The 27,944-nt window shown below is 45.3% G+C and overlaps 1 long non-coding RNA gene and 1 pseudogene across 2 annotated transcripts in view; both read left to right on the top strand.

The window, feature by feature from the left end:
- Positions 1-27,944, top strand: part of LOC309536552 — a 208,973-nt gene that overhangs the window by 140,719 nt on the left and 40,310 nt on the right. The gene's annotated exons all lie outside the window — the stretch shown is intronic.
- Positions 13,664-19,221, top strand: LOC309537603 (annotated as a pseudogene). The gene is made up of 3 exons: positions 13,664-14,507; positions 15,110-15,140; positions 18,749-19,221. The product of its transcript is annotated as an uncharacterized misc_RNA (transcript).

Here is a 27,944-nt window from a genome sequence, read left to right as displayed (position 1 = left end):
TGTTGGAATGAGAAGGACTTTACCTGCAGGTGGATGGATAACAAAGAGGGAGCCAATTTAGCCTTTCCCAGGAGGGATTTCCAGGGTCTGGGAGCAGCCACTGAGAAGGCCCTCTCCCGCATCCCCACCAAGCATGCCTGTGAGAGAAGGGCCTCCTGTGCAGATCTCAGAACCCAGGCAGGTTTGTATGAGGGGATATGGTTGGTCAGGTAGCCTAGACATAAGCAGTGCAGGGCTTTATAGGTCATAACCAGCACAGTTTGAATTGTGCCTGGAAGCCAACTGGTAGCCAGCAGAACGGTTGTAGCAAGGGAGTCATCTGCTCTCTATAACCAGCCCCAGTCGGCAATCTGGCGGCAGCTTTGAGCCAGTTGAAGTTTCTGAGCTCTTTTGAAAGGCAGCTCCATGTAGGGCATGTTACAGTAATCCAAGCTGTTCACGTTTTAGGAACTGAACACTGTCTCTTTATGACTTGTTGAGTGTAGGTTATTTATTAAGATATTTATATTCTGGTTTTTAGGTGAACCTCACAAAGTGGATTACACAGAAATGTAATGTTGGGTGTTGGACTACATAAGTGTGGGGTTTTTCTTGGGGGGGGGGAGCTCCCTCAACCCTGTGATTATGGTTGTAAAACAAAACCACCAATGAAGTCAAATTGGTTGAACAAGATTAGCCTGGCTCATTTGTTGGGAGGAAGAACCTTTACATAACTAAAGAGTTGGCCAAATACAAGGGATTTGTTGCCTGAGGAGCCAAGGGCCAGAGAGCCTTTTGGAAGGACTCTTTCTTCTCTCTCTGGGCTGATATCATCCATGTGTCTGTGCATGGAAGAAAATAAAATGACTGGCAGACCTGAAACTGGTTTTGAAAGAGAGAGTTCTGACCTGCTTTCTGTGCAGAATCCTAACCTGAGTCTTTGGAGACCCTCCAATAAATCTGATGGGGCAATGGATCTGTTGGATACTGTGAGCCTTCCATCTTATTCTCAGCCTGTACATCTGTGTAAATAAACCTTGTATCTCCTATGATAAGTTAGCACAGTTAGAATACCAAAACTATCTGACTTTTAGAAGACATCTGTTTAGGGAAGTTTTTGATGTTTGATGGTGTTTTTACTATTCTCCTGGGAAACGGCCAGAGTGGCTGGGAAAACCCAGCCAGATGGGCAGGGTATAAATAATAAAATTATTGTTGTTGCTGCTGTTACCAGGGCTAAATCAGCTTTCCCCCTAGATGGTTTGGTCTATGACTCCCATCATCCCTGACCATTGGATATATAGCTGGGGTTGTCAGGAGTTGTTGTCCAAAACCAGCTTGGCAAAAGCAGGTGCCCTTGGCAAGGAACTCTGTTGGCGTCCCCTCCCCTGAAAAAAAATGCCATGTGCGAGAAGGAAAGGGGCTGGTTTCACCAACCCCTTGGAACGCCTTCTTTCAAATAAGTCTTCCATGGGTTTTGCTAGTGGGATTAGGATTACAGCCTAAACTGATTTTCTGTCTCCCAACTGCAGTTAGATTTAGAGCTTGGAAACCTCCCTGGAAAACAGGCATGATTGCAGCAGGCACAGCACAGGATTTGGCAATATATTGCCAGTGATTCTGGTTATTAATATATTTCATCCCCCAGGCAGTGATGTTATTTTGAATTTTTGTTTTGGAAACTGGCCTGACATGTGCTGCTCATGCCATATCTGTTGGATTGGATCTCTCCACCTCTAACTGCATTTCCAGGAATACAGCTGGTTTCTCCTGAGTGAATCAGTCAGCGTTCTATAGTTAGAAAATGAAACTGATAATAGTCATTTGCTTTCAGTGGCCAGAGTTCTCATTGGAAACTGGAAACTGAACCTGCGCTTAGCAGAAATAAATGGCTTTTGAGAAAGGCAGCCCCACTGACCCCCCCAATTTTCACAGATTGCAACTAAAATTGCTGTTGCGTCCACCTCCTCCTCTGACAGTTCCAACAATTCTTCATCAGGTGTCAACCCAGAGCCCTTGGGGGGGGGGGGTCCTCAACAGTGGATTCAGAGGGACCTCCCTGATGCACCAGACAATAGAAATACCTTTGAAGAGCAGCACATTATTAGATTGGTGTGATTATGGTTCCCCCCCATACTAGGCAATTGATGCCACCCCAAAACTGCAAGAATGCAGTTGGTGGCACATCATTTAGGTCTGAAAGTGACTGTTCTCTCCCCCAGCAGCATCCCAAGATAAACTGCCTTGCTCTTGCAAGAGTCATAGAGTTCTAAGACATTCAGGGGTTCGGCCTGCTACTAGTCTTAATGGCAGGTTAGTCCTAAGTCTCTGCATGTAAATAGGGAGCAAGATTTCAAAGGATTTACTTTAAAATTATATTTTTGAGTTGGGGATACAGCCCAGACACAAGGAAGTGCAGCCAAAAGCCCTAGACCAGGCATGGCCAAACTTGGCCCTCCAGCTGTTTTGAGACTACAACTCCCATCATCCCTAGCTAACAGGACCAGTGGTTAGGGATGATGGGAATTGTAGTCCCCAAACAGCTGGAGGGCCATGTTTGGCCATGCTTGGTCTAGACCAGTGTTCTCCAACCTTGGGCCTCCAGCTGTTTTTGGACTACAATTCCCATCATCCTTGACCACTGGTCTTGCTAGCGAGGGATGATGGGAGTTGTAGTCCAAAAACAGCTGGAGGCCCAAGGTTGGGGAACACTGGTCTAGACTATCAGGAGACAAAGCAACCAATGGGAGTGTGACTGAACTGTCAGGTGGAGAACCAAGAAGGATATTGGGTGAGGTAAAGGCCACATAACAAAAGGCACAAAACTGACTAGCTGCAGTTTGAGAAAGTTGATTCACAACTTAACATTGTGGCGAACACCTTGAATGAAACTCTGATGCTGGTTCTAGGCAATCTGGCAGAAATAGACCTATTGAAATTGGAAGTGGGGAATCTAGAGCAGAGGAGAAATCCAATATAGAGAGCAGCTGCCGTCCCTCAATCAAGTAGCATATTTTTTGCTCTATAAGACTCACTTTTTCCCTCCTAAAAAGAGGAATTGTGTGTGCGTCTTACGGAGCGAATGCAGGCTGTGCAGCTATCCCAGAAGCCAGAACAGCAAGAGGGATTGCTGCTTTCACTGCGCAGCGATCCCTCTTGCTGTTCTGGCTTCTGAGATTCAGAATATATTTTTTCTTGTTTTCTTCTTCCAAAAACTAGGTGTGTCTTATGGTCTGGTGCGTCTTATAGAGCAAAAAATACGGTAAATAATTCAAATACTTAACTAACTGACCAATTGCTTTGCAGATAGCTCAGTTTTGCTCCCCCTAACATAAAGCTTGCCCCCCAACATCAATCCTGGCTATGCCTATGATGGAGGGGGCATTTCCTTTTGTGAAAGGACCTATTGTGTTTTTTTTTATAAAGATATTTATTAAGTTTTCCATTTTTTTACAAACAAAAAGAAAAAAAAACAGACATAAAAAGAAAAAAGTTAAAAACTCATAAATTTCACAACTTATTTTCTCATAACATATTTCCCTGACCTCCTCATACCTCCCCTGCTTGTATATCCAGTTCAAATTATTTGTGCAGCAAATCCATATCTCAAAGCATTACAGCTTTAAAACAAACAAACAAAGAAATACACCTTATTTTCTCTCCAACATCTTAGGCTATTATAACCTTAAATTCTTACTTATAAAAAGAAAACCATTTTATCATATTTCTTTGTACCATTACAGCTAGAAACCACTTAATTTCAATCCAACATCATTCAACATTCCTTAATTTTACAGTATTTTTGTAAATAGTCCTTAAATTTTTTCCAATCTTCTTCCGCCGACTCTTCTCCCTGGTCGTGCATTCTGCCGTGAAAGGACCCATTGGAGGCAAGCTACCAGCCTGCCTTCTTCCTGCCATCTTTTGGTCGCGCATCTGAAGAGGAGACGGTCCAAGAAGCCAAGGGCCCTGGAGGAGCTGCCAGGAGGACCTTCCACTCCCGGCTCCAGCACAGCTCTCTCAGAGCAATGAAGCTCACCCACTGTATCGCTGCTGGTATGGCGAGAAGGCAGGGCCAGGCAGAAGGGACGAGGAGTCCAGCTGAAACAGCACTGCACCCCACCTTTGGGTCGTGGTCTGGAGGTTCCCCGACATGTTTTAGATTTTAGTTTTTGGGTCAAATGGTCCTCTTCAAATGCATTTCCACCCTTTTAATTAGCACATTTGTTGATATGCACATAGCCAGTTGTTATAAAAATTATAAGGCCTTATATATATATATATATAAAATCAAGGGACGCGGGAAGACAGGTTTTCTGCTGTAGACCGCCTCTTCTGTGACGTATATATGATGTATTTTTTTGGGGGGGTCTTGGGCTCAAGGACGGGCCATTTAAAATGTCTATACAGTCATACCTCGGGTTAAATGTGCTTCAGGTTGAGCGTTTTCAAGTTACGCTCCGCGGCGACCCGGAAGTAACGGAGTGCGTTACTTCCGGGTTTCACCGTTCACGCATGCACAGACTCTCAAAATGACGTCACGTGCATGCGCAGAAGCAGAAAAACGCAACTCGCGCACGCGCAGACGCATCTTACGTGCTATTCAGGATGCAACGGGGCTCCGGAAGGGATCCTGTTCGCATCCAGAGGTACCACTGTATAAGGGCTTGCGCACATGGTTGGGGGTCCCTCCCCCCTCCTGTGTGTGTGTGTGTGGGGGGGAGCACCCTGTTGCAACAGCTTTAATAAAGATCAGGCTTACTAGCTGCTTTGCTTCTCAATATTCTCTGGTTGGCCTCTGTTATTTTCCCCCAGCAATTGAGAACCTACAAAAGGGCTCTGTATGGGCTCTTGGGTACACCATAAGGGGAAAGGAGCAGGGTTTTTTCCTCAGAACACAGTGTACCCCTCCCCGTGCAGATTTGTGGGCCAGGAGGGGGCAATTATGCCTTCCCCACTGTTGGGATCCAATAATGCGCCCATGACCCAAGGCTACTATTTGCATTGGGAGGAAAGCTCTCACTGGGATCAGTTGAAACCAAGCAAAAGAAACGTCCTACGCCATCATTTACAATTAACTGAATGTTGCAGTCCTACCACCAATATTTCCGATTTTCTCTTTATGCCTCCTGCTTAAATAAATTGTAAATATTTGGGAAATATTTTCAGTTATGGAATTTGGGAAATATTTACAAATTCCGAAACTGCAAATATTTCCCAAATTGCAAATATTTGGGAAGACTGCTCCTGGAAGTGGGCAGGGTGAGGGAGGGAGCAAAGAGTTATTTAGAACGACACTGGCACTAAGCAATAGCCACTGATAACAGTGGACTTTCCCCGGGCATTCAGAACTGTGTCTTTATTTTGTTGCTTACTCCAGGATATTAAAATATAGGTGTAATATTCCAGAACAGCAAAGATGCTTTCAGACTTTCACCAGAAGCACCAGCACACACACCAATATGTAAAAAAATGCTACGTTGATCTTCTTCACCTTCAGCTGCTATATTTTGCCCGCAGCCTCCTGTGTGTCAGTTTAATTTCTGTCAGCCAAGTTATTGAGCTCTTTGCCACCAGAGGGAGGCAGAGTCCATAAGCAAAGCAGTTGCCAGAGGAATTCAGCCCAGCTTTCCAGGAGCACATTATGGGGAAATGTAATCTGCATTGGAGGAAGAGAGCAGAGTAGCCGGGCTCCAGATTTCCGAGCTTGGTGGTCCTGATGCTTAATATCCTGCTTATTCTGGGCTCTGGAACTTCCCCTTTGCTATCTTTATAGAAACAAGGGTTGAAAATAGTACAAGAAAAACTCAACAGCATGGCTGTTCTTCGCTCTCTCTCTAGCATTGCATATTATTATGAGATTATTATTAGTTTAAGTTTCATGTTTGTGGTCTTGGCCAGTACAGTGAGAGACCAAAATGTGCTTTTCGGTTGTCATTAATAGTTTCAGGTTTAAAACACAGTTCGTGTGACCGCTTCCTCTGAGGGAAACAGCTATAGTTGTCTAAGCTCAAAATGAAACATAACCGCTTATAGGAGAAGAGTCAGCTCTGGCATGTTTCAGGGTCTGAAAATCCAAACGGGACACACACACACACCCCCATGCTAATTAACCTGGAGCACAATCTAGCAGGAAACTCCCCAGCGTGAGATGGATTCAAATTTATGAGCACTTTTGCTTGTCTTATAGAGATCAGTGGTGGCTGTTTCTTTGAGTGTGAAATCTGCCGCACATTGTGAATGCATGAATGCAAAATGTGTGCATTTTCATCTCCTTTTCCTTATTGCAAAAACTCTGGTCTTTTGGGGGAAGTGGGTTTGCTGCTCAAGAGCTATAATTACACAACCTGAATTTGCTGGGATGTGATCAAATCCCACCCCAAAATAGTAACAGCCTATAAATGCCGTAATCCAGCCTTTATTGTTGTGATTTCTTTGTGGTGTGGTTATATAATCATGAGCATTCATCCTGATTCACTTGCAAGATTTCACACATTTCCCTATTAATTTCTTTTGAAGTTTGTTTTTAAAACTAATGTAAAATAAAAAAAGCAAACAAACAAAAACATAATCAAAGTTGCAAAACATAGGAGCAGTACTGAGGTTATATTTTCCAAATAAAAAGAGAGCAGATAATGTAGGGGATGGAAGCAGAAAGTACGTCATGAAAGCCAAATTTCACAGAGATCAGCTGGTGAATAATTTCCCCATGTTTCATCACCCCTTGTTACGGCTGGCCCACTGGCTGCTGAAGGTGCAGCTTCAGGGCTGACTTCAAAATCTGGCACACTCAGCCGTGGGAACCAGGGAGTCCTGGGCTCAAATTTCACTTCTGCTCTGAATTTGCTGGACAACTTTAGGCAAACTGCTTTCTCTCAGCCTCAGTCTTTCCATCTGCAAAATGTGTGGGTGATGGTGTGCTTTCAGAATGTTATTTAACAGAAAAGTGATTCGTGAGTCAGTGAGATATGTAGATAAAACATGCAAGCCGTTAATGCAATTTTTAAATTTTTATTTATTTTTTATTTGTTGTTTTTGAAGTAGAAGACTAAGGCAGTTTTCAAACCAAAGCAAATAGCAGTATTGCAACGGTGAGGCACCGGTGTTGGAGGAGTAGGCCAGGTTGCCAGCTGACCAGAAACCTTCACCACTCTGCTCTTGTGCCTTTAACTGCAGCTTGATATGTCAAAACTAGCCAGGCAAGCTTGTCACAGCATTCTGATGAATCAGTGGTTCCCAAACCTTTTCGGTCCATCACCCCCTTGGTTCTATAAACTCATCCCCGATGCCCCCTACCCTATAAAAAGCATTCAGAATAGCAGTTTGCATGACCCACTAAGGAAGATAATAACACAATACAGTGGTGCCTCAGGTTAAGAACTTTATTCGTTCTGGAGGTCTGTTTTTAACCTGAAACTGTTCTTAACCTGAAGCACCACTTTAGCTAATGGGGCCTCCCGCTGCCACCACGCGATTTCTGTTCTTAACCTGAGGTAATATTTCTGGGTTAGCGGAGTCTGTAACCTGAAGCGTCTGTAACCTGAGGTACCACTGTAAAATTCAGAACAGCAACAATTAATTGCATTTATTAAAACTCAACAAAATTGATGAACTTGATCTACTGATGCCAGCTTTTCAAATCATAGCAAATTACAGCACCCCCCCTCTGCTGCCCCCTTGCCCCAGTGCCCCCCAAGTAATTGCATAACTTCTCAGGGGGAAATAGCGCCCATTTTGGAGATAAATACTCTCTATTGCTATTGTCTGCAAATCAAGGCACTGCTAAAGATGCAAAAATGGGCTGTTTGAAAAGTGGACAACTAAAAAATCCATGGAGAGGCGCAGGGCATGTGTATGCACCGAGAAATCAGGCCTTCAGCTGTTACCAACATCTTCTTCAGGCCGTGCTCCTGTGCCATTAACAGCTGCTTGGAATAAATCCCTGTCCATCGTTACATCTTTACGCTCCAGTGCAGAGGGGGCAGCAGGGAGATACTTATTTCCATCCTAATGGGCAGCTGTTAAACACACACACAAGCCCTGCCTGGAAAAGCTGGCAACCTCGACAGCCACACAGAAACCCTCCTGTAAATATTTGGTCTTCCTTCCTCTAATTTCGAGCAGGGTTGAAATCTGTGGTTATTTGCAAATGAAATTTCTCTTTCACTCTGACTAGGCACTCTGATTTGAGTCAAACCCCACAGTGTGTGAAGAAAGCATGTTTTTGGTATCAAAGGGGGCAAGTTCCCCTCTGAAACTCCTGATGAGTCAAATGGATGCTCTCCTTTCAGTTATGGGCCCGAAAGGCCCAAGGCAAGACTGGGAGGGGTTTGGGGGTGGGGGTGGTGCAAATTTGCCTTTGCTTACTTTAAAACCCACTCATATTGGGTTGCCAACCTTTTTTACGGTTTCTGCTCAGCTGGTAGAGTACAGTATGAGACTCTCAATCCCAAGGTTGTAGCTTCAAGCCCCACATTGGACAAAAGATTCCAATAATAATAATAATAGTAATAGTAATAGTAATAATAATAATAATAATAATAATAATAATAATAATGTATTTGTATGCCACTCATCTGATTGGATTACCCCAGCACTCTGGGGGCTGGGCTATATGACCCTTGTGGTCCCTTCCGACATGACACTTCTATTATCCCTGTTCTGGTGCCTTTCATACCGTAGTTTGGTAAGCTTTAATTTGCTAGGAGATCATGAGAAAACGGAAAGTTTCACCTCTTAAATTTCTGGGTGTCAGAAGTAGAAGATGACCAGAGTCAATAAAAAAGGCCGCAACTCTTGGTGCAAATCTGGACAGGGTTATCAACTTTCTCCTCTTCTTTTTTTACAAGCCCCCTGCTTCTGTTACTTTAACAGTAATTTAAGCTGCATTCACTTAACAGGCAGTAGTACTTATCTTCATTCTGGAGAAAGCTTCACTCACTGATTTCTGCAGCTCTAGGCACAGAAGCGACTCAGACCTTTTTTCCTGGCCAGTTGGCAATCTGTTCTTAGATGTATTCATTTTTAATAGCAATTTAGGGAAGCAAATTAAAATCAGGGAAGGCTCCTGTGTAGTTCTTGTTCATTTCAGTTAGGCTTGTGCAGGAGAACATCCCCATGGAACCGCTTATGAAGATAAATCTGACCTTCTATGGGCTGCTAAGTCTTGAGCATTGCACATTCTCTGCTGTGGGTTGCCACCTTTTCTTATTTGGGCCAGATCCTGGCCTTTAACTGGCACCAGAAGTGACAACATTAAGCAGCTGCAGCTGGGCTCTCGCCCAGTAACTTAATTTCCACACCAGGAAAAGTAATCCAGTTGAATAATGTTTACACATCTGCCCCGCTGGACGGTACCCTCCAGCTTCAGGCTCAGTCTCCCCCCAAATTCAGGAAGAATGGACTGCCCCCTCCTTGTCCTGGCTGCCCACAGTGTGCCTCTGAATCCCAGTTGTGGGGGTCCCAAGTGGGGAGAGTGCTGCTGTTACACTTAGGTGTGACTTGTGGGCTTCTCGAAGGGATCTGGGTGGTCACTGTGAGAAGAGGATGCTGAGCTACAAGGACCATTGGCCTGAGCCAGCAACCAGGCTCTTAGAATCATGGAATCACAGAGTTGTAGAGTTGGAAGGGACCCCAAGGGTCATCTAGTCCAACCCCCTGCAGTGCAGGAAACTCAGCTAAAGCATCCATGGCAGATGCAACCTCTGCTTCGAAACCTCCAAGGAAGGAGAGTCCACAACCTCCCACGGGAGACCATGGTAAAACAGCTCTTACTGCCAGAAAGTTCCTCCTGATGTTTAGTCAGAATCTCCTTTCTTGTCACTTGAAGCCATGGGTTCAAGTCCTCCCCTCCAGAGCAGGAGAAAACAAGCTTGCTCCCTCTTCCATGTGACAGCCCTTGAGAGAATTGAAGAAGGCTAGCATATCTCCTCTCAGTCTCCTCTTTTCCAGGCTAAACCTATCACCTGATGATTCTGGAGGTTAATCTGTTATTAAAAGCACAGAACCAGAACCAGTGGGGTATTTTTTCCTGGTGTATTGGCAGCCTTAAATCCGGCATATGCCCTGGGCAGAATAAAGACTGAGATTCGTGAGATGTGAAATTCTCCCATGGAGATTAAACTCTGTCTTTGCATGATGGGAATCAGCAGCCTGTAGCACTTGGAAGAATGTCAGATGGAGTCGTGTGACCTAACATTAACCCAGGTTCTTCCACACCCCATTTTGCTTCCTTTGCTGCAGCTCAGAATTTGGCAGCATTGATCAGTCATTTCTTACCTGTTTATGCTGCCTTTCATAAAACTGTTTTTTTAACAAGCCCATTTGATGTTTTTGCTGGCTTTGTTTGAGTCACAAAGTGGGGATTTTTAAAAACCGTTTTAAACGTGGTTAGATTATAAAGGGGATTCTTAGTATAAAGAGAATAGTGTTCTCTCGATATAATAGCATGGTTCCCACCAGATCAGCTAAATGGAACGGGTTTCAGAATACAGAAATGAAAACTGGCCTCATGCTTTGGTTGGTTAACATATAATATATACAGCATATAACAGCCTCTCACACTTCTGTCCTGTTCTTTGCTTAGGAAGCTGAGCGGCTGGCTTGGGACTCCCACCAGTCTCCCTGTGAGGGTGGCTGTGCACCCTAATTTACAGAGGACTGTTCTTTGGTTGAAGGGCTGCCCGTTCCAAGTCCTCTTCCATGAGATAGAAGGGCAGGGAGGGGAGGGAGGGTTTGGCATTGCCCTTCCACGCTTAGCAGCACCCCAACACCCAACTGAGCAGGCGGGCATGGCAGTCAACTGGCCAGAGCCACCCCAAGGTGAATTGGGTTTATGGTTAAATAATAGTAATTTATTTCTGAGTGTATGCAAATCAGTGTCCTTTTTTGCCCTCCCTTTTGGCAATGCGTAAGTGGCGATCGAAGCACCAGGCCCCTGGCAGGGACACAGATGTTGTGGGAAGCCCTTCCAGCTGGAGTTGCTTCCTCTAGGCCCCCTGGAGGGATTTCCTCCCTGCTCCCCTCTGCTCTGAGAAAGGGCCAGGGGGCTGCTGTGGCAGAGCGGAGGTGGCAGAGCAGCACAGACACTCTTGTGGCCCAAATGCCTGGCTCTGAAGAAGGACCTCTTTGGGTAGAAGAGAGGGAGGAGGGAGAAGTCACTGCTGTCGCTTAAGGAATGAAGGAGGAATTCAACACTGGCAAGCCTCAACTAATTCACACTTCCCAAAGCCGTGTGCAAAGTGAAGAGCAGTTGTCCTTTAAAATTTGCACTTATCCACATTTTGTAGCACAGTGCAATTCTTGCAAATGTACAAAAATGTCTACATTGGGAAAATGTGTGTACATAATGCATATGTTAGTAAAAACAACATACACTAATGCATAATATTACAGGAAATTTCTTGCAAGATGGGGAAATGCATACATAAATAGGTACTTTAGGAGAAATTTGCATTTAATGCTGATGAATTTTCATGATGAATCTTTTTTTAAAAAAAGAAAATGCAAACTGATGCAGAAATGTGGAGAACAGAAGGTAAGATTGGAAAAAATGAGAAGAGAAACAGAAACTGACAGATTCATTCATCCCTCATGGCTTCTTAAAACACTTCTTAACAAACTTTGCTCCTCTTAACGGCTGCTGCTGCTGCTGCCATGTTTCTCTTCACTTCTGCTCTCTGCTCCTCAAGGGACCTGAGAAATCCAATTATGGCTGGGTTTTTAAAAAATTCCTACAATTTTTGTTTCTTTTCCCCAGTGGTTTAGTTGGATCAGAATTGTAGAATTATAGAGTTGGAAGGGACTCCGAGGGCCATCCAGTCCAACCCCCTGCAGTGCAGGAATCCTGCCCAGAGCTGTCCCTGAGTGGGTTCAAACCACCAGCTTTCCAGTTAACAGCCAGACTAACCCCTTGCACCACAGAGAGTTTATTATATTTACATATAATGTCATGCATCTAGAGGTACCCGAAAGTGATTTACAGCACAGTGGTACCTTGGTTGTCAGACTTAATCCGCTCCGGAAGTCTGTTCCAAAACCAAAGCGTTCCAAAACCAAGGTGCACTTTCCCATAGAAAGTAATGTAAAATGCATTAATCAGTTCCAGACTTTTAAAAGCAACTCCTAAAACAGCAATTTAACATGAATCTTACTATTTAACAAGACCACTGATCCATAAAATGAAAGCAATAATCAACATACTGTACTATAAAATAAATATGACAGTATTGTAGAGGATAAAAATAAAAATTATTTTTTACCCTTACCTGCACTGATGATAGTCAATGTTTGGATGGGGGGCTTTTAACCCCTTCTGCAGTCACGCAATCAATCAGTAGCTGAACTGGGTTCCACACAGTCACTAAAACAAATTAACCGAAGAAGCCTCAAAAACAAAAATGCAAAATAAATAGCAAAAACCAAAGCACCAAACTTAATTGGTTCCAGAAGTCTGTTTGACTTCCGAAAACCAAGGTGCAGCTTCTGATTGGTGCAGGTGCCCTGGAAACAATAGCCGACAGCCGCTTCGGATGTTCGGCTTCTGAAAAACGTTTGAAAACTGGAATACAGTGGTGCCCCGCAAGACGAATGCCTCGCAAGACGGAAAACTTGCTAGACGAAAGGGTTTTGTGTTTTTTGAGCTCTTCACAAGATGATTTTCCCTATGGGCTTGCTTCTCAAGACGGAAACATCTTGCAAGTTTGTTTCCTTTTTCTTAAAACCGTTAATACAGTTGCGACTTGACTTCGAGGAGCAACTCATAGAACGCGGTGTGGTAGCCTTTTTGAGGTTTTTAAAGACTTTGGTGATTTTTGAAGCTTTTCCAAAACTTTCCCGACACCGTGCTTTGCAAGACGAAAAATTCGCTAGACGAAAAAACTCGCGGAACGAATTAATTTCGTCTTGCAAGGCACCACTGTACTTACTTCCAGGTTTTCAGCATTTGGGAACCAAGGCGTTTGAGAACCAAGGCACCACCGTAATAAAATATCAATGCAGACTACTACAAGTGTTCAGTCGAAGAAAAATAATTAAAAATAGGAAAATTCCACGCAGGATGAACACCAGTAATCACCAAATGCTTGGCAATCAATGCTGTCCACATGTCCATGAGAACTAAAACTTCTTTGCCTGGTGCTGGAAAGATGTCAAAGGCAGGCCTTTGTGGGGAAAGCATTCCACAGGAATCTTCTTTAAATGGGAGACAACTGCAGAAAAGGCTGTTTCTCTCATTGCCAACCTCTGACTATCTCTCAGATGCGACACAAAGGGCCTCATAACCAGCCTCATATAACCAAAATGCTTATGTCTAATTAATGCATGGACAGATTAATTCCATAAACTGACCTGCCACATCACCTGCTCCTTGAGAGGAAAGTAACCAAGGCTATTGTTCACCTGAGAAGCTCAGCGTGTAAAGAGGCCTGAGCTCCAAGCTCAGATTCCATGGCTTTAACAAGCCTTTATTGTGCCCATATACCAATAATTTAGGAACTTTCACCACTGTAACTAAGCCAAGCTTTACTGCCTGCGTTTTCTGACTGATGTATGAACACATGGACCTGACATTTGGAGAGTTTGTAAGTAAACCAATTTTTAGCTTAACCAAATATATGATCTTTTTCTATGTTAGTGGAAGAGGGGAAATTTGGAATGAACTTAAAGAGAGAAGGGAAGGGGGCAGATGCTGGCTGCCTGGCGGGCACTGTGGCTGGGTTGGCGCTGCTGGGGCTGCGGGGGTAGGAAGAGGAAGCTGCTGGCGGTCCTGGCCTGCTGCTGCTGCTTTTCCCGGCTGCTCATGTGGAGGAGTGCAAGAAGGGGCCCAAGGTCATGGCCAAGGTGTATTCTGATCTGCAGATTGAGGATGAAGATGTGGGGTGAGTTGTCCTCGGCCTTTTTGGAAAGACAGTTCTGAGGACGGTTGAGGATTTTGTCGCCTTGCCCACAGGAGAGAAAGGCTTTGGCTACAAAGGCAGCAAGTTTCCCTGTGTGATCCAGGACTTCATGATCCAGGGGGAAGACTTCACCTGGGGAGATGGAACAGGAGGTAAAAGCATCGACAGGGACCATTTCCCTGATGAGAACTTCAAGCTGAAGCACTATGGGCCTGGCTGGGTGAGCATGGCCAGTGCTGGTGAGGACACCAGTGGCTCTCAGTTCTTCATCACCACTGTCAAGATGCCATGGCTGGATGGCAAGCATGTTGTCTTTGGCAAAGTCCTGGAAGGGATGGATGTAGTGAGAAAAGTGGAGAACAGAAAGACAGTCGAGACAAACCCCAGAAAGATGTCACCATTGCTGACTGCAACACCATTGAGGGGGCAAAGCCATTTGCCATTGCCAAAGAAGACCTGGGTGGCTGCCGGAGGGGCAGACTCTGGCTTGCAAAGGGCTGCGAGGGGGCTACACACAGAGGCATTGCATCGTCCCCCCCCCACCCCACAGCAGATGGACTGCCTCCACTGCTGCTCCCTTTCTGCCCACCCTTCCCCCAGCCACACTCTCTGCTGGGGTTCTTTTACCAAATAGTACTTGTCCCAAATCTTGATCTGGTCATCCGAGGAATTCTCTCTCTCTCTCTCTCTCCTTTGCCACCAACAAGATGCTGATCTCAGAGTCTGTGTAGCTTCATACATGGGGAAAGGTAGTCCACGAAGCTTCATAGGTCAAAACCAGCATGGACTTAGATGAGAGAGGTGCAACCTGAAACAAGCCTTGCTGTTATCTGAAAAATTCAGTCTGCTCTGCATTATGGCTTCTGGAAGCCATCCTTTGGAGGAGAAGGCTGTCCGTGGCTACCAGCTGTGATGGCTGTGTTCTGCCTCCATTGTCCCAAGGGGAGGGCGCTGTGGTGCTCAGGTCCTGCTCTGAGGCTTCCTGTAGGCATCTTATTCATCAGTGGGAGAACAAGATGCTGGACTAGATGCTCTTACAACTGTTTCAATCTGAAGATGTTGTGTCTTCAAGGCAACTTTTTCTCCCCCCACTATCTTTGGCTTAACATGCAGCCTGATGAAGAGTTCTGGAGAACTTGAAAGATTGCTCACGATTAGGTGACACTACAAAAATCTCTTGTACTGAGTCAAACTCTCGCTCTAATTTGATCATTGCTGTCTGCACTAACTGGCAGAGACTCTCCAGAGTCTTGCCCTACTGTGTGGGTAATATTTTTGGATAGAATAGGATAGGATATATTGAGTAGAAAGAACAAACACTCTCTTGGCTTTTAAATCAAGGAAGGGCAGACTGTTGCAAAACAGAACCCAACAACACAAAAAGGAAGTGCAACAATATGGAAGAATTGTGGTTGTGCTGGTGCTGACAAGGGCAGTGTGTGTGTGTGTGTGTGTGTGTGCACGCGCACAAGCGTGTGCATGCTAGAAACACACAATAACCTCCTGATTTTCATCTGTGAGATGTTTGAGGCTGATAAACCCCAGCCTCCCCACTATTTCCCCCCAATTTGATCAAAATGGGTCTAGTCCTGCTTCTGTGCCTTCCATGCAGAAATTCAACAAACCAAAGCTTTTCCTAGTTTGGCGTTAAAGTGATGAGGGTGGTGGAGGAGGGAGCTTAATTTTGGGCACACCAGGTTGCTGTTAAAGGCACAGGAGCCAGACGGGTGAAAAACATGGCAACCTTACATGTTCAGGTGCCCTTGTGCAAATGGCTCTTTGACTCCTGCTCTCATGGAGCAGCCCTGATATTCTTGCGAGTGAGCTCTGCTGCTGCTTGCAAAGCTGGGCCTTTCATTCTGATATTGGAAAGTCCCTGTAGACTCACTCATTTGGTCAGACACCTCAAAACCGCAATTAATACAACTCCGGAAAGCCCAAGCCGTTCTGAAAACGAACAAGTAAAAACATTTAAAATGAGTCATATCCCAACTCCTTTGACCCTGGTTAGATAGAAGAATGCAACCAAACCACAGGTTGCTTCTACTGAAATTTTTAGACCTTAACTGTTAAACTGGCCCAGCCCTTCAGGATATCTCATTACAGTTTGGGCAGCTTTAATTTGCACCGATCACAGCCTCTTTAAAGGAACACCATTTTCAGAGGGTTGCCAACTGGCCCCTGCTCCTCCAGTGCTTTCAACAGGAGCCTGATATGCAGATATTAGTGTGCAAGGAAGCCTATCTCCATGCCTGGAGAAGCCTCAGCTGCTGGATTTTTTGTTAGATCATCTGCTGTCGAAGAACGGGAGCAGCCCAGAGCAAAATTCCTTGGTCAGTTGGTAACCCTGCCTTTTAACCTGAGTGGTTATGGAGAAAAATAACACAAGCATTTTCTACGTCTGTGGGGCTTTGAATTGTGCTCGGAAACGTCCTGGGAGCCAGTGAAGATCCTTCAGACCCTCCAAGTGTCCCCATTTTCCAGGGACAGTCCCAGATTTACAGAAGCTGTCCCAGTTTCTGATTTGATCCCGACTTTTCCTTAGGACACCCCTATTTTCATTGGAGAAATGTTGGAAGGTATGGAGCCATGCAACCCCTGAGCCAAGGAGATAAGCAACTATGGTCAAAGGCCTGGAAACGATGCCTTATGAGGAACGGCTAAGGGAGCTGGGCATGTTTAGCCTAGAGAAGAGGAGGTTAAGGGGTGATATGATAGCCATGTTCAAATATATAAAAGGATGTCACATAGAGGAGGGAGAAAGGTTGTTTTCTGCTGCTCCAGAGAAGCGGACACGGAGCAATGGATCCAAACTACAAGAAAGAAGATTCCACCTAAACATTAGGAAGAACTTCCTGACAGTAAGAGCTGTTCGACCGTGGAATTTGCTGCCAAGAAGTGTGGTGGAGTCTTCTACTTTGGAGGTCTTTAAGCAGAGGCTTGACAACCATATGTCAGTAGTGCTCTGATGGTGTTTCCTGCTTGGCAGGGGGTTGGACTCGATGGCCCTTGTGGTCTCTTCCAACTCTATGATTCTATGATTCTATGATTCTATGAACCCTTACTTTCTGGGCTGGTGGCGGTGATAAATTGGCCCACATAGGAGTCAAGATGATGACTCTGTTTCCTTGCTTGGTGAGAGGCCCCAGAGATGGAGCTGAAATTTGCGCACAATCTCACAGTAAGACAAAGGCACAGTCCCTGCAAATCTCCCTCAAAGGCAAAAGAGGAACTGGTGGTTGGCCAAAGGAGAGAACAGAAAATTGGGGCTGTCCCCAGTACATCTGGCCAATTGGTTTGCACGTGCCCATGTTAATTAGCAGGGAGGGGAAGAAAGAATTTGAACAGTTGGCCAGCAGCACACCTGGAGGGATGTGGCAGGGCGGGGATTGGGGAGAGATGCAGAGACCAGCTTGGTGGGTGTCTAACAGATGGTTTTGTGGCTGAAATAGCAACCTGTCCCATTTCACTATAACAGATAGAAACATCTGAACAACTGAGATGAAGTCTAACCGATATTCAGAAAAGGAATTTGGATCCCCCCCCCCCCACGGGCAGAATACTCAACAGAAGATGCTCAGGCCTTAGAGCCTCCAGGGAAGGGAAGTTTCAGAGTAACAGTCAGCAGTCGAAAGTTGCCAACTTTTTAAAATAACATAAGCCAGTGCCTGAGCTGGTAACAGAAGCCTACAGAAATTCTGTAGGCAAACTTTTGCCTGCCCCAGGGTCAATGGGGATGGGGCAGCTTAACACCTCTGTGTCAAAGGCGCAGGAGTAGAAAACAAAACGGCAACCATTTTGATGACTTATGGATGGATGGCTGTACCAGGAGTTGGTTTATAGATGACCACAGTGGAACAGGAATCCTAAAAGTGTGCATCAGCGCTCATTAGGGTGCCATTTTGGCTTGATACCAAGTTGGTAATTGGTCAGCTCAGAAGGGTCTATAGATGGCTGTTCTAGTGGCGGTCTTTCCTTTGAATTGACTCCCACCACATTGGTCACCCATCACCTTAATTTACCCACCAAAATACAATGTCCTGGTCTGTAGATCTGTAAAATTCATAAAGCCCAACAAACCAGTAGCATGGGTCAATGCTATAGGTCAATGCTGAAGTGTTGCATTTTGGGTAAATTAAAATGGTGGGCAGCTTTCACAAATGGAAGCCAATTTAGCATTCACTGCTAAAATGCCACTTGGGGGCTGGTGGGGGGGTTGGCAAATGGTGGTGGTGCAGTGTCAGATGAAGAGATAGTGGACCGTCATACTCATTTGGTGGTGGGCCCTTGAAGTCTGGAGCCAGCCCTGTGTCCATGAGAAAAGAGCTTGTTTTCTGTGTTCAGAACTACAGTATACTCATTATTAACTAAATAACAGAAATTGTTGTCCCCTGCATCTCAGCAAGGTCTGCCTCATTGGCACTGCCTCTTTCCATGCAACAATTCCAAATTATCCTGACTGGATCATTTCCTCAGGGCTGCATGGACTCAGTACAACTGCCCACCCGCAGGGGAGTCTCTCACATACGTTTTTGCTCCAAGATGACTTCCTCCCATTCATAAGCAGAATGGTCATGTCTCAGGGTCAGACCAATTATTCAGCTATCTTTGGGCATTTCTAGGGCAAGGAGTTATGCAGGGGTCCTCAAACTTTTTCAGCAGGGGGCCGGTTCACTGTCTCTCAGATCTTGTGGCGGGGCAGACTACATTTTGAAAAAAATATATGAACCGCCACGGGGGGGGGTTAGAAGAAAGAGGCGGAGTTGGGAGCCCCTGCGGCCACAGTCCCCCCTGCGGTAGGAGGGCCCAAGCACCGCCACCTCATCGGCCACAACTCCCTGCTGGCCCCCTCGCTGCTCCCTCCCCTTCCTCAGGCCTCAGCCTGGGCAGGGACAGCCGCCGCCACAGAAGACGCCCCCTCCTGGCCCGCTGGCCCAGGCTGGTCCAGGCTGAAGCGGAAGGCGCCCAGGCAGAGAGGAAGAGGGCTTCGGCCCGGCGCCTCCGAAATGGGCGGGCAGCAGGCAGCAAAGGGAGAAGGGCCACCGCCAGAGACAGGGGGGGGTCCACCGTCCATCCGGGCACAGAGACCCTGCCTCCTCTTCTACCTTCCCTCGGCCGGGAAGCAGCGGCTCACCCAGATCCTGTCCGCTGGGCTGGCTCTTCAGCGCAGGGCAAGAGCAACAACCAGAGCAGCAGCAGCAGCCGCAGGAAGGAGCCGAGCAGCAGCACCGCGCGCAAGAGGAAACCCCGCTTCAGCGGCACCCTCAGCGCCAGCCCCACGAGCTCCCCAAAGCCCCTGGCCCCCTCACTGCTCCCTCCCGCGTGTTGGCGATGGCTCAACAAGTGAAAGGCCGTGTCGGAGTTTACCTCAGCATGGTGCAGGGACTGAGCAATCAGTCCCCACGCTGCTGAAAAGCTGCGTTGGAGATGCTTGCCACCCCTTGCTGCGTTGAGGTAAACGCCAATGCAGCCTTTTGGCCTCGGACACTTGGCGGGGGATTTCAAATGGCCGTGCTGGCCAGATTTGTGACCCTTTGGGGCCGCATCCAGCCCCCGGACCGTAGTTTGCCAACCCCATATCTTATGACTAAATGACACGTGAAGCAGGATGTCCATGGCGTGTGTGTGTTGGGGACACAATTTGCATCAGGGCTGTTACCTGGGGCAACATGCTGGAATTGCATGTCACTAACTCTTAATGCACTGCCTGTGAACTACCAGGTGACATTCAAGGTGGCATTTGATTCAGTTTGCACTAAAAGGTGAACCTACCTAATTCATACTTGCTGAAACAATATGCTAATTGAAGGACAGCCATCTTGTGAAATTTGCACTCCTCTCAAGCTTGCAATGCAGTTCACCCGTCAAAAATGCATATGCTGGGGTAAAGTATGTGTAAAAATGCATGTATTTGTGAAAATAGCATACATACATGCATTATATTGGGGGGAAGGTTTGCAAAAATGCATATATTAGGCCAAATTGCATACAAAAATGTGTATATTAGGAGAAAATTTAACTAAAATGCTGATGAATTTTCATGAGGATTTTTCTCATATATAAAATAATTCTCAAACTGATGTGGAAATGTGGATGAAATATACTCAGAGTCGCACAGTGATTTCATGCTCTTTAGTCAGCTCATAGTGGTGAGGAGGAATGAATGAAAGTCCCCTCACAGTATCTGCTTTATATACATTATTTACACAATGGGCTGCACATGATTGGCTAATTCCGGAATTCTACTGTAAGCCAATCAGGTTGTGGATTCACTTCTATCTGGAGCAGGATTGGGTGGTTCCTGCCAACCAATCATACTGCTGCATTGTTCTAGGACCAATCAGACTGCTGCATTCTGAATCCTATTGTTCTAGGACCAATCAGACTGCTGCAGTTTGGATCCTATTCAACTCAGTACATAACAGTGGAGAACTGAACTTAAGATCTGTGAGGACCTGAAATGGATAGAGTTGCCCACCCATCCTGACATACAAAGGCATAAACACCTTGGGGCCCAAGTATATACACCTCTCTCAGTTCCTTTCGGCCCATGCCCTGGCGAGGAAGACCTGCTTCTCTTCTTGCCAGTGGGGTTGGGCCAGTGCATGTGTGTGATTCCATGGGGCAGGGCCTTCCTGGTAGAAGCCCCCCCAATTATAGAATTCTCTCTGTGTGGAAATCTGCTTGTGGTCTTCAGGCATCAACCTGAAGATGTACATGTTCAACTGGGCTTTTGGAAGGTAATTGCCTCGGGGTCCTAGCAGATGTCATGTGCACCAGCATGTTTAAGTTTGGCTCTGCTGTCGGGAGTTTGTTTTTATTGGTTTCATCTTCTAGCCTCACTGTAGTTTAATGGTGCTGCACTCGATTGTGGGCTGCTGCTTGGGAGGAAGAGCAGTAGAGAGATAAATTTAACAGCAACAATGACGACGACTATGATGCTAAAAAATTGCATCACTTTGGCTAGATTGTGTAAATCCCACCCCACCCCCATGATTAAGAGGCATATCAATTATGTTAAATAAACTAACTAACTAAATAGATTGTAGCCCCTAAGGGTGAAAAGACACACAAATCTCCTGACTTTTTATTTACTTTAGAGCACTGGGGAAAGGGGAGGAGCTATTTCCCCTACTCACACAATCTCCCTGACCAGTACTGCCCTCTCCTACGTGCTATTGAACCTGCTGGAGAAAAGCCAGGTTCCCATACTGTAGCTGTCTCTTCCGCTGCACCCTGGAGGGTGATAAGAGCAATATCTGGAGGGCAATTTAGATCAGGGAATATACACAGTTTCTTTAAAGTTTTAAGAAAAACGTTGCAATATAACATCCTCCAATCTCCCAAGTGACGTTATAGTTTCACCTCTAAAAGTAAACATTTTCAGGCTTTATCAAATCAGTGAGCTGCCTGTTTGCAGCCAGGCTTTTGTGGGGGTTATTTAAAGGTGCCTTGGTGTCAGACAAAATAAAAAAAAAATCCTTCCAGTAGCACCTTAAAGACCAACTAAGTTAGTTCTTGGTATGAGCTTTCGTGTGCATGCACACTTCTTCAGATACCTGGTATCTGGTATACCTGGTACCAGGTATCTGAAGAAGTGTGCATACACACGAAAGCTCATACCAAGAACTAACTTAGTTGGTCTTTAAGGTGCTACTGGAAGGAATTTTTTTATTTTGACTATGGCAGACCAACACGGCTACCTATCTGTAATTGGTGTCAGACGTTTGAGATGCTCTGCTCTAGAGATGTTAATGGGACAGTGCTGAAAATATACAGTGTTCTTTTCTCCTTCCTGGTCTCCATATAATTCTACTTCTAATTTCTCATCGAGATCTCCTGGCAGCGTTTTTATGACCGCTTCTTGCTTGGAAATGACTAAAATCTTGCCCGCCTCACTTTCCTCCTCCTCCTCCTCCTCCTCTGGAATCTGAGTCCTGAACAGTCTGTTCATTTGCCCTCCAGATCTTACTCATGCTTGCAATCCAAGCGTAATGCCTGCACAGATTTTGTCCAGCCTCTGAGCTGCATTTGGTGATGTAAGCTGATATTTTAATTCTCTTACAAGGAATGGTGTTTAGAGGAATGACTTAAGTGGATTACTCATCTTCTGTAATAACTTGGCAGCACTCCCGTTTCTATTCCTAGACATGACGCTCGAGGCTTTGATTCCTCTCCCGCCTCTTTGGGTTGTTGCTTTTTTGTTTTTTTAATCCGAGAAATTTACGCTCATGTGTTTTTCAAAGCCTCAGCCCTCCCTGTGATGTGGCATTGGATTCTGGGAGACGTAGTTCTGTTTGCATTCAAGGCAGAGATTCCTGAGGCAGGAAAGCCAAAGGGCAGAAAAAGCTGGTGGTCAAAGCGATGCAGAAACTGGTATGGCAGGACAGAGCCGTCTCTGCTGATAAGACAGCAGAGTGTTTCTAAGAAGTGGACTTCCTATTTCTTTACAACGGAAGCCAAATGCTCACTAAGCCTTGGGCACTTTTCTTGTCAAATGGTGATTCAGAAAGGTGATTCTTGGGAAGGAAGGAAGTCACCCAATACAGATGTTACTCAGGCCCGAGGCAGACGTTTTGCACATAGATGGTCCGGGGCAACTGTCCTGCAAAAGGAGCAAGACACAACTTTATCCCTTGCGCATATATATATATATATATATATATATATATATATATATGCTTTCGTAGATTTTCACGGGTACAGGAATGCAGGTTTTGGTGTCTTCGGGTGTCTTCCCGTGTAAGAGTCGGGGTGTCTGGGCGACGTTTCGACGAGGTCTCACTCGTCATCTTCAGGCTGGTGCTTTCGGCTTCTTGTTACTGGAACAGAGCAGAATCTGGTGTTTGAGTTCCTATAAATACTGTTGAGGGGTGTGGTGTATAGCCTCCAACGTTCTGGGCAGAGAGGAAGTTCCTAGATTAGTGTGCCTTTTCTTCTTTTGTTCCTTAATTACTTGAGGGATATCTTGAGTGATTTCATGAGTGATATTCTGAATACCACTGGGTGGGTCATTAAGTGTAGATTAGTTGCTAAAGCTTTCGTGTCTTGACCTCTTGAGCTTGTGAAGAGTTTTTCTGAGAAGATGGCTGTGCTGCATTTAGTTGTGCTCTGGCTTGGCTTCGTGTATAGGGGCGAGCTGTAATTTTGTGCCTTGTGCCAGCCAGATCTGTGTAGGGATTGCAGGGGGGTGCAGCATCCGGAGGTGCCACTATAGTTTGGCTACTGGATGGAGTCTGTAATATGTCTGTGGAGAGGGTCTGGGTTTGGGTCTGGTGTGGTTGATTGGTGACGGCGTTCTGTGTGCCTCTGGTTCTGGTGTCGGTTTTTGTGGGGAGGGCTAATTTCCAGATGTCAGGCAGGCGGGACGTGTCGTCACGCTTGTTCATGTTGTGAGGGTGTTTCTCTATCTCGATGGCTTCCATGATTATTCTCTTGTGGTGATGTTCCATGTTAAAGAGCAATTTGGAATCTGCAAAATTAATTTCGTGTCCTGTTTCTTTCATGTGTTGGAAAAGAGAGGAAGTTTTTTCTTCTTTTTTGACGGCATTCTTGTGTTCTGCGATACGTGCATTTATTCGTCTGTTTGTTTGTCCAATGTACGTGGCTGGGCAGACTTTGCAGGGTATTTCATAGACCCCTTGGTTTTCGAGCTGGATTTTGTCTTTTGGGTTTCTGAGGATATTGGCTATTTTTTGGTTGGTGCAGAAGGCTGTTTTGATATTGTGTTTATGGAGGATTTTGCTAATTTTGTCTGTAGTGCCCTTGATATAAGGAAGGAGGGCCATGCCATTGTTTTCTTCTGTGTCTTGGTTTTTGGGGGGTGTTTCTTTTTGGATTAGCTTTGTAACCTTGTTTTTCTGGTATCCATTGGCGATTAACACATTTGAGAGATTCTGTAACTCAGTTGTCAAGTGGTCTTTGTCAGCCAGGCGTTTGGTTCTGGAGATGAGAGTCTTGGCTACGGAGTTTATTTGTGCAGGGTGGTGGTGTGATTGTGCATGTAAGTAGCGGTTGGTGTGTGTTTTTTTCCGGTAGATAGTGTGTCCTAGGGAGCCATCAGGTTTTTTGTAGATTAGGACGTCAAGAAAGGGGAGTTGGTTGTTGTCTTCTATTTCCATAGTGAATTGTATTTTGGGGTGTAGGCTGTTGAGATGTGTGAGGAAGCTATCTAGTTTTTCTTTCCCGTGTGGCCAAATTACAAAGGTGTCGTCAACATATCTGAGCCAAAGTTTGGGTTTGTGTTCTGACTTGTCTAAAGCATTGGTTTCAAAGTGTTCCATGTACAAATTTGCGATGACCGGTGAGAGGGGTGATCCCATAGGTGCTCCTTCTATCTGTTTGTATCTTTGTCCATTGTGGATGAAGTACGTGTTGGTTAGGCAGTGGTTGGTCAGGTCCAGAATGTATTTGGGGGGATTGTATTTGTTTTGAATGGCTGTCAAGGCTTCATTAATGGGCACTTGAGTGAAGAGAGATACAACATCGAAGCTCACAAGTAGGTCATCGGGGCTCCCTAGGACACACTATCTACCGGAAAAAAACACACACCAACCGCTACTTACATGCACAATCACACCACCACCCTGCACAAATAAACTCCGTAGCCAAGACTCTCATCTCCAGAACCAAACGCCTGGCTGACAAAGACCACTTGACAACTGAGTTACAGAATCTCTCAAATGTGTTAATCGCCAATGGATACCAGAAAAACAAGGTTACAAAGCTAATCCAAAAAGAAACACCCCCCAAAAACCAAGACACAGAAGAAAACAATGGCATGGCCCTCCTTCCTTATATCAAGGGCACTACAGACAAAATTAGCAAAATCCTCCATAAACACAATATCAAAACAGCCTTCTGCACCAACCAAAAAATAGCCAATATCCTCAGAAACCCAAAAGACAAAATCCAGCTCGAAAACCAAGGGGTCTATGAAATACCCTGCAAAGTCTGCCCAGCCACGTACATTGGACAAACAAACAGACGAATAAATGCACGTATCGCAGAACACAAGAATGCCGTCAAAAAAGAAGAAAAAACTTCCTCTCTTTTCCAACACATGAAAGAAACAGGACACGAAATTAATTTTGCAGATTCCAAATTGCTCTTTAACATGGAACATCACCACAAGAGAATAATCATGGAAGCCATCGAGATAGAGAAACACCCTCACAACATGAACAAGCGTGACGACACGTCCCGCCTGCCTGACATCTGGAAATTAGCCCTCCCCACAAAAACCGACACCAGAACCAGAGGCACACAGAACGCCGTCACCAATCAACCACACCAGACCCAAACCCAGACCCTCTCCACAGACATATTACAGACTCCATCCAGTAGCCAAACTATAGTGGCACCTCCGGATGCTGCACCCCCCTGCAATCCCTACACAGATCTGGCTGGCACAAGGCACAAAATTACAGCTCGCCCCTATACACGAAGCCAAGCCAGAGCACAACTAAATGCAGCACAGCCATCTTCTCAGAAAAACTCTTCACAAGCTCAAGAGGTCAAGACACGAAAGCTTTAGCAACTAATCTACACTTAATGACCCACCCAGTGGTATTCAGAATATCACTCATGAAATCACTCAAGATATCCCTCAAGTAATTAAGGAACAAAAGAAGAAAAGGCACACTAATCTAGGAACTTCCTCTCTGCCCAGAACGTTGGAGGCTATACACCACACCCCTCAACAGTATTTATAGGAACTCAAACACCAGATTCTGCTCTGTTCCAGTAACAAGAAGCCGAAAGCACCAGCCTGAAGATGACGAGTGAGACCTCGTCGAAACGTCGCACAGACACCCCGACTCTTACACGGGAAGACACCCGAAGACACCAAAACCTACATTCCTATACCCGTGAAAATCTACGAAAGCAAATATATATATATATATATATATATATGGTTCCTTTCAGTGTATTTGCAGCATGCAACAAAATCAGCATGGGATGTCTTTGCAGAGGGTGTTAACCTTTCCACTACGATTTAGTTGTTTCTTGTTAGCTGCATTGGTGCACCCTCTGCTCCTTCTCAGCTCTGGTGGGGCTGAAAGGATGGGCACTGATTCTCTTCTCTCTGCGCCATCAGGACTGCTGGCTAGAGAAGAGGACTCTTCTCTGGCGGTCACTTGTAGCTGAGCAAGATTGTCTTTCATGAACTCAGTCTTAACAGTGAGTCCGTAAGTTACAGTGGACTACAGGTCTGTCAAGGGAAGACACCAGCATGGCAGCAGTGACTGAATTACAAGGAAGGGGAAAGGTGGCCTTATAATGGGAACAAGACAAAGCCAAAATTATGGGACTATTTAGCTCAGTAAGAATTGCCTGCACAATTATTGGTAGCAGCTTTGCAGTGTTTGAAACTCTATTTGGAGCTGCCTGGGATTGAACCTGGACCTTCGGCATGCAAAGCAGATGTTTTAGCACCAAGGTCTTTCTCTTTCTCCCCCCACTTGAAATTTGTTTAAATATATGTATATTCCACCTTCCTTCAAAGAGTTCAAGGTGGTGCACATGGTTCTTCCCATCCCCGCTTCATCCTCACCACAACCCTGTGAAGTGGGCTAGACTGGGAGACTGTGACTGGCCCAAGGTCGCCCAGTAAGTCTTATTCCAATCACTACACCATACTGTCCCAGCCAGATGGGAAACCCACCCAGATGGGCATGGCATAAAATAATAAAATAATCATTATTATTATTATTATTATTATTATTATTATTATTATTATCCCTCCATGCTTGTTGCCAGCCTTCTGTATGGCAGCGGAAAGGTAGCAAGTGGTGCTGTCAACTGGTTAAAGAATGTTTAGGTGATCAGCTGTCTGCTGCTTGCTATTCACTATCTGTAAATTGATTTACATATTTCCATATTACTAAAACCTCAAAATATGTGCCTTTTTGAGGCTGAAGTAAACATGTGATTGTTGTTTGTGTGTGCTTCCCGACATGCAAATAATCTCTCTGTACAACAAATCTATGAACTGGCTCAGCTGAAAATTTATTTTGCTTTGAAAGAGATGCGGAATTTCTATCTGAGTTTATGTCATGGCAAGGAGTGGCAACCAGGAACTGGTGATCTTAGCCAACCACTCAATCTTTCCTTGCCAGCCACACCCCCTAATCAGATGCCACAACCATTGCCAACCTGGTGCTCTCCAGATGGACCATGCCTCCCATCAGCCCCGGCTGCCATGGCTGTTGGAGTTGTAGACCAAAACATATGGAGGGCATCGTGGTGATAAAAGACTAAGCTCAGCACATATATCTGATTGATCTGGCTGCATTCTTACACAAAAACGTAAATTGATCTCCCTTCTTTCTCAAGCAAGCTGGTTCTGCTAGTGATTTCAAAAGTTCATCATTGTAAAGTCCAGAATATTTTGGTCTCCCAAGGGGATGCTTTCAGCTGTGTTGACTTGCTTGTGTGTTAAAATCAACAAGGGATGAGGTCCTTCTTGCAGTCTAAATGAAGGTGCCAACAGTCTTTACCTTGGCAATGATGCACCTGATTGCCCAGAGCTAGAATGCAGTGGCTCTATGTTGTGATCAGTTGCTGTTTATTTGTGTTTTTGTAAATTTTCACCTAACCTATTTTGTATGCGTTTCCTATTTGCATGTAACTAGTCCCGGAGCTGTTTGACAAAGGGCAGGGGTATAAACTGACAGACTGACAGAATAAAATATGCAAGTCATAATACTTACTGCCTCCCTTATTAGGGCTGTTGTAAGAATGAGCAAGATACTATTTCTGAAGGTGTTTGGAATGCTCTTGCAGTTGCATTTATTATCCTTTTGCCAGTTGTTTGAATCGATTCTAATATTGTATTTTTACATTGCTGTAACCCAGATTGAGAGCATATAGTGAAGGATGGGCAGGGAACCAAATCTGCAATAATAATATTAATAAGAATCTTTATTTGACCGCTGACCGCTCATTTAAAGGCCCCAAGTCTCCTATGATCTGAGCCAGCCCTGGACTTCTGGAGGCAAGGATGCCAATGTCAGAGGGGCCTGCCTTTAAAACAGGGTGTGTGTGGGCAAACCCTGGTCCTTGTCA

This window comes from Podarcis vaucheri (genome assembly GCF_965113315.1).
Source record: "Podarcis vaucheri genome assembly, chromosome: 7".
Lineage (NCBI taxonomy): Eukaryota > Metazoa > Chordata > Lepidosauria > Squamata > Lacertidae > Podarcis > Podarcis vaucheri.
The sequence above is the reverse complement of the archived record's forward strand: the minus strand, read 5'-3'. Positions and strand labels throughout refer to the sequence as shown.